Consider the following 8,238-nt stretch of genomic DNA (forward strand, 5'->3'; position numbering starts at 1 on the left):
TAGCTGGTCTTAAGTTCCTTTCTTAGTGATGGTCAACATGGAGATAAAGACTCCAAGGATAACGACAGTGATAGTGAGGGTCCGTCAGTGTCTGTTTGTTATTAATATTGAAACTTGATTTACTTGGCTTGAAATTTTTGAGTGTATGTTTAATGTGTTTTGTAGTTTATTTTTTAAATAATGCTTGTTTGTTTTTATTAATTGTTTGGTGTATCTTAAGATACATTTTAGTAAATCTGTGAGCATAGAAATATTTCTCGCAGGAAAAGTGCATAGTTTAAATAGCAACAGAAAACACTAGCACAACAGACAGATAACCTTTGAAGTATATAACAATTAACTCAGTATTAATGGACATACCTACTATTATTAATTTAAACACATTAACTGTTAACATACATTTTGCTATAAACTGTGAACAGAAAGTCTATATAAAAAGCATCGGACATGACTTAATGTACTTACTCCTGTATAATAACAATAAGGATTTATGATTAGATAGATTGATATTTCTATAAGCCATTATTTTGAGTGTCTATACATAATAGTATGTAGGACATCAACATAATGTAAAAATGTTATGTTCTCTTCTGTAGACCGAATCTAGTGTCCTTAGACAAATGATTGTGTCTAAACAGACAAAAAAAGGAAAGAAAAAAAGCGAAGATTGATCGAAAGGCGCTAGAAACCCTGAAGGTATAATTGTTTACTAATGTCAGTAACACCTTTGTTTTCACATTATAAATGAACGATTTAAGCCTTGCTTTTTCTTTGCTTAAGTTTATGAAGTCATATCTATGGCATATAGGCAAATGTTGTAACTGATTAATAAATTTCTGTGATAGGGTTCTGCATGTTATTGATTTATTCATACACCATTGAGGCTATTTTTTAGATGCTTTTGTTTCTAAAGGAGCATGAAATAGGCTATTCCATCATTGGTAATGACTTCCTGGATGAAATCAATTTGGTTACCATCTATTTGGACACTATCTTGTTTGTGTTAATTAATAAATATAAAGTTTGGTTAAGTGAATATTCTCCAATTCTCGGTGTAGAAACAAAAGAAGAACAAAAACACAGCTGCAGGGAAACTTCTCAGTTCTTTATCTTATCAATGATCCTCAAGGTATTATAATTTTAATTTGATCTGTAAAACTTAATTTTTTAATCAGATTTGCAGAGAAACTTTTTAAGAAATTAGAGTCTGATCGAGAAAAGTTTGATGTTTCGTCTCATGTTAATGAACTTGATATCACGACTAATAGGAGTCATCAGGTATACAAAATAGATTTTATCTTATGTACCTGTTGGTTTGTTGTAGTACTAGTAGTCTTAGTTCATATAATTGATTTAAGTTAGTAAGTAAAATAGCTTTTTTTTGATATTTAGTAGGTGAAATGAGAGTGGGCAGAATGGAGACATTGCTGCCATTAGCATTGTAACTGTCCAGGTTATTTTTAAGTACTATATTTTTATGCATAAAATTAACATTTATAAGATATTAAGATATACTTTTCTGTCTTCTAGCTATCTTGTTCAATTTTTATTCATACCTCAACGTTACCTTCAACCTCATCAAAGAGGTAAAATTCAAATCATAGAATGAATTTAAAGTTTACTTTAGTAGAAACAGATTTTGACAGTGTCTATTGTCAATTTTTGTCTTATTATAGATGTAACTGTTCTGCTGACATTTTTAGCTCAAGCTAGTCATGAATAGTACCACCAGAAGTAAGTCCCTTAATGTCTGCTTATAATAGTGATGTATTAACTTTTTAAACACGGGGGATGGAATTTGTAATTCTTTACTGAAAAAAAATATCATGTGCACTTTGATTAATTTTTCAACTTGAATGTTATTGCCATCTCGACTTTCAACTGTGCACAGGCTTTGTTATGAATGCTTTGAATTGGTTAAATCTTTGGCTATGTGTTTAGAAAAACTCTTTGATCAGTTCCATAGCTCTACCAACTCTTCAGTCTTCAAAAATAGCAATAATCCAGTCCCTTACAGCAGCAGCATCGTCAATGATAACCTAGGACAATTTTTTCAATTGTGTTCTTGTTATTGTAATGAATGTTTTTCCTATAGGTAATACAAATACCATTAAGAGTTGGTAGTTGATAAATTTTATAACTGAAGGAATTCACCAGAGGCAATGGCAGTTGGGTATGTATTTAATCAATGTTGTAAACATTACCTGTTACTGTAAATAAATATGAAATACAAATGAGATTATAATTGTAAACAGTAATTGTTTTGGAAGATGAAAACTTTTAAGGTAGTTAGGTTAGCTTATAGAACACTGGAAGTAATAGGTAAAGAAATGAGTAGCTTATTATAGCAATCACAGAATAAATTAATTATATTCATAGTTCCAATTGGTGTCAGCAAATCAAAGTATGAGGTTTAATTGTATGCATTACTTTAAATTATTGTATACACAATTGTTGTGGAAGAACCTGAGTACTTGTACTATTTGGCCAAAAACAAGTTCAGTAGCACTGACTTTGTAGGATGGCATGATGGCATTCTTATTGTTCTGTTTCCTCCTTATATCAATAAGATTGGTGGTAATCAACATCTTCTCATGGCATGACTCTCTCTCTCTCATCTCATCTCTCTCTCTCTCTCTTTTCTCTCTCTTACCTCTCCCCCTCTCATCTCTCTCTCCTCTCTCCTCTCTCTCTCTCTCCTCTCTCTCTCTCTCTCTCATCTCTCTCTCTCTCGGTCCCTCCCCTCTTCTCTCTTCTCCTCTCTCTCTCTCCCCTCTCTCGCTCCTCCTCTCTCTCTCTCTCTCTCTCTCTCTCTCTCTCTCTGTATTCTTAAACACGGTTAGAGAAGTCTGTTCCAGATGTCCATTAGCTATGAATGCTGATTATTAAAGACTTAACAGGTACTCTGCTAGTCATCATATTATATACTCTAATGTGTGATAATTAATTTCCTTTAAAACTATACAAATTTTCACGAGACGTTGAGTACCATGTAGTCTACTATTAGAAACAAATACAATAGTACCCAAATAAAATTTCAATCATAGCCTTCATAGCACAGCAATTGTGCAGTATAGTTTAATACTGTACTTTAAACTGTTCTGTCTACACATGACAATTCAGTCTAAATATTTCTTAAATATTATATGGTTATAAACTGTTTTACATGAGCTGTCAGCATTGTGTTAAGTTAAATGGAAAAAACTTTCACATTAAAACCTTTTAACACTTTTTGTATAATGTTTTATTTTCAACACACACACACAGTTATAGTAATCACACAAACTTTTATTAGATTTATTGTTATCCAATCTAAATTATTTTATATATATACCAAATGTTTTATTTTATATATCATGTGTGGTGGTAATGTGTATATATACATGTTGCTCAAAGAACAGTATGGTTTGCTCAATGGACTTGTTGAACTTTAAGAAATGAATATTAAAGTTTGGTATACTGTACATGTGGTTATTCTATTCAGTTAGTTTTAGCAAGAGACCAGTAATGTTATTGTTATACCAACTTTGCCTTACTAAAAAATAGTTATGTAACTACATAGTTAACATATATATGTATGTTATATGTCGAGTCTTTTCTTTGATGCTCAATATACTTAAAGCGTAATTTAGCAATCTTCTACACAGAGAATGTTTTTAAATACAATCTGGTTGTTCTGACTATATAAAAGTTAATTAAGCTGTATAAATGTTTTACAAATATGCTAACAATTTAGTTGTTAATAGTGTTAAAAACAGAGTTTGATGTTCCAAATTTGTAATATAACTTATACAACAGTCATACAACAAAGATAATATGTAAATTGTTTTTCTTTCTAATCTTTAGCATACTAAGGGTTAAAAATAAAAGTTTGTATATAATGCATTTTTTGAATTCTTTTTGTATGTTTCAGTTATAAGAAAGTATAGAAAACAAAATGTTGTCATGGCGCAAGTCTCTAATCACACTATTTAGAACAGAAATCCATCATTGTTGAGCAGAAAAGAAGGTACTTTAACATTTTATAGTTGTAAAACTTAGCCTGATAATACTTTGGTTAAAAATATTAGCTGAAGACAAGTAATCAATAGAATAAATTGAGCCCTAATCTATCACCATATCATCATGACAACTCACTGGAAGAAGTCTGAGTTAGATTATACTGTGTATAATCTGTGCCCAACAAAACAGTCATACAACCACTTAGAATTCAATGTATGTTATTTAGTGACATACGTTTTGTGTGCTTAATATTTAATCTCAGCACTGAATCCTATACCCTTGAACTGATTACTTACTATTGTGAATATTATATATTAGTTATAATTATAAAATTATAATCTCAACATCTAAAACTTGTAATGATTATAATTTATATAAGGCAGACCTACAGAGGCTGGGATCGTTGCTGTAAGGACTATGGAGAGTCCACTGCTAGTCCAACATTGCCTGGAACTGAAGCAAAGTCCATTAGAATAGATAGCTAGTTCTTTTTCATGAGCATGGTCAGGTTCTCTTTATAAGTGGACAGACCACAACAAAAATAGTCCTAGGGTAGGGTAGTATTCACTCTTCAAAAATTTGTGAGATATAACATCTCATGTTGCACTAAAACACCCATGACAGAGTGACTATAGTAAGCTACCATAGCGGTTTCAATATAATAATGACTTAAAAGATTGCTTGAACATTGAGTCATTGAGTCCCAGTGTATATTTTATTCACTGTGCTTCAGTTTTAGCACTGTACCTTTATACTCAATTTCAATCAATAAAGGTAATATATAAATTTAATTCATTACATAAATTCTAATTCATAGCTGGTAAAGTATGAAGAAAACCACTTTTGATTTTTTCATAATAGCATTTCATTTTATAGGAAGGATAATTTTACCAACTTTTTGTTTACATAGCTTGTTGACTTACCATGAAGAGGAGGACACAGGACAAGTAAAGAACAATGATAATGGTCAAGGTAGATATAATTCTATATCAAGCACTAAGTATATAGTCATTAGTAGTAAAACATTGTAAAAGATGACTCAATGTACTTGTATAATGCAGGCAATGTGCTGTTTCTTCATTATCATAGTATAATGTTGATATGTGGGTGATCTAGCGGGGGTGGGAAGCACTATTTAAAATATCACTTTGTTTTGCTTCTGCTTTTCTCATCTGTGCAGCCAAGCACAGAAATATACGCAATCGAATGGTGTTAATTGGCTACAAAAAGTATCGTTTAAGATCTTGGTACATTATATCTGCTTGTGCTATTACATAGCAATGATGCAACTGCTTTTTCTACTTATCTTGTTTCTATTCTTTGTAAAGGATTGACAATACAAACCCTACACTTGGTCTTTTTTAGAACCGTATTATTTACTTGTTAGTATATCAGTGGATGGTAGTGAATGGGTGTTATGCATGTGATGTTTAATTATTCATGTCCAACCTTTTTGGTGGTGATTGTCTATCATTGTCTTACCATTTTATTATTACAGATAGCAGTGATAGTGAGTGGATAGATCTAGTACACTCTGATGATGAAAGTAAACCTGATGAAACAGATCTGTGATGGAAAATGAAAGAGGATTTGTGATTTAAAAGATGAAGGAAACACAAGTATGTTGAGAAATGGTACATAAAACTAAAGTATTACTCTTTATATGGTTACCACTATGGCCGCTCTAAGTTTTTAATACCATATTTGCTGGAGTATAGGTCGCACTGGAGTATAAGTAGCACCACTAATAATGAGCCATCAAAAGAAATTTTATTCTAAATAATAAATTTTTAAGTTTAATTAAACAACCAATTTTGGTACTGTTCATGATTCAATGTCATCACTAATGTTTTCAGTATCAGAAAATGGATCATTTTTATCACTGTCATCTTCATAAAGTGCACCAGTACTTCTATTACCTGAGTTTCAGCATACTCGACCACCCGGAGCTTAAACCAACAGTATAACTCCTCTGCTCTGCCATTATACAAATGATCCACCGTGGCAAAGATGCGTGGCCCACATCATTAATAATTAATAACTGGAATTGCATTCTACTGCTGAGCATGCGGAATATAAGTTGCATCATGAAAAGTCTAGGTAGAATTTGTGCTGATACAACTACAACCTATACTCAGCAAATACGGTAATTGTAATTTGTACTACATACAATTGACTCTATCCAACATATTCGTTTATTTTCTGTTACCACATTTAAATATTTAAAAAGATAGGTGAGAGTCATCCCTAAAAGCACAAAAGAGGAAGCTATATTGACAAACTAATCCAAAGCCTACAAACATGAAATTTGCTCAAACAGTACAAAAATACATTGTCCAACTTTTATTTTAGGTGATATAACATAGTTGTCCAGATAAAATGAACTCGTCTTTAGTCAGTAATGAAATCAAAAAGTTCGAGGAGGAACGAGCTACTATTATAGGACACAAACTAGGGTGAGTTATTTTGACACTTTTGATTATAGTATATGTGAGAGAAAGCATGAGTTCTTTGTAGTTGATATCCAGTAATGTTGGAATTAACACTAAACATAAATCTTAAACTTGAAGATGTCCTACATCTTAATACACCAGCAAAAAGCACATAGAGAAGGGCAAGGGTTAAAATAATGAGGTAGCCAAGTTATTAAAATAAGGCAAAAGCTGTTAATTTTAAAAGTGTTTGTTATTTAATATAAACAGTGTATTATTAAAGAGACTAGTGTACTCTTCAATTGATTATTGTGAAGGATGTGTTACTTAGAAGTTCTCTATTAAACTTTCCTATGTTTGTTTTTCTAGTTTCTTACCCAAGAGGTAGTTTCAGATGATTCAGTTAAAACAAGCTGCTGCTAAAGTGAACCCAAACAAGGAAAGAGAGACAATCTCAAGACCTACTCAACATAGAACAAAGGTGTTTTTTATTATTTTAGTAAAGCCATCATGTGAAATTAACATTTCATAATATCCATGGTGCATTTTAGTCACTTATGAGTATTCTTAGTTAACTGTGCATGGACAAAAGTGGTTGTATACTGGTCTAATTGGGGGAATAGCAGACTATGCATTGTACGGTTATGATACCTTCAAAAAAATTTAACTTCTGGAACAGCAAGTGAACGTTGAGTTACAAGTTATGACATATCACTTTTTAGACCATATTGTTGGGGACTAATATAAGTGAGCTTATCTAATGGGTGCACAAGAAGTTAATACCAGCACAAGTGGATAAATTTAGAGGCATTTAATTTAATTTATGCTACATTTTAGGTGAAGTTAATTGTGATGCTAAACAGTCAGTCATAGAAATATAACTATTGATAAAATTCACAAAATAAAACTGGGATCCAGAAGATTATATTAATGCACAATCAATTAACTACAGTAGTGTTGTTTTTAATATTTTATTATAGTAGTACAGGAGATCTTGTGTCCAGTTAACACAATTGAGAGTTTAGCAAAGAGAAAGAGAATGGATAAAGAAGCAGACTAGTACTATTCAGGTAAAAGAATGGCATTTTGTTGATTTGTTATTATAAGTCACTTATTGACAACAATATTATGTGTTATTGCAGGCTGTCGAGAGGGTCGTGAAGGATACAGCTACAAGAACATCGTCTAAATCCTCACAGCAGTAGTACAAAATAAAGAGAAACTTAAAAAAAAATCATTCATGATGGTAAAACAAAAGTGGACAGTTCGAACCAAGAACAATCTTTCAGAGATAAACAAGTATGTTTGTGTGATGAAACCAAACGTAACCTAAAAATATGTTATTTTAGGTTAGCTCTGAAAAAGTCACTGCTTAAACAAATAGAAGGAGAAACTAATACTAATATGTAGTACAAAATTTTAAATGTCTTTTATTTCTAAATCATTTGAAAATTAGAATATTATAGTATTATATACCTAGACCTTGTTTGACCTGTGTTTTTTTTTTTTTATAACATGTCCTAGTTATTTTGTACTCCCTACATGCCCAAACAAATACCATGCACGTCTCTTTATGGGTGCTTCTTTCACCTCCTCCTGTTTTACATTGACCTGGATTAGGTGGTTAAACATGTTAGAAACCTCAGCACATATTGTAACCGAAAAGGAAACTGTGACTGGCAGGAATATTCATTGACAAATTAGTAAATTTTCAATTTGATCAAATTCTTTGATTTTTGGTTCTAATAGTCTATTCAAAAAATGTTTCTTCAATGACACTTAATAATTATATCCTTAATACAAA

At 31.5% G+C, this 8,238-nt stretch overlaps 1 pseudogene; it reads left to right on the forward strand.

The window, feature by feature from the left end:
• The window catches only part of LOC121392615, a 30,049-nt pseudogene extending 22,410 nt beyond the window's left edge, over positions 1-7,639 (forward strand).
• The last annotated feature ends 599 nt before the right edge of the window (positions 7,640-8,238 follow it).

The sequence above is a fragment of the Gigantopelta aegis genome, unplaced genomic scaffold, assembly GCF_016097555.1.
Source record: "Gigantopelta aegis isolate Gae_Host unplaced genomic scaffold, Gae_host_genome ctg4180_pilon_pilon, whole genome shotgun sequence".
NCBI lineage: Eukaryota > Metazoa > Mollusca > Gastropoda > Neomphalida > Peltospiridae > Gigantopelta > Gigantopelta aegis.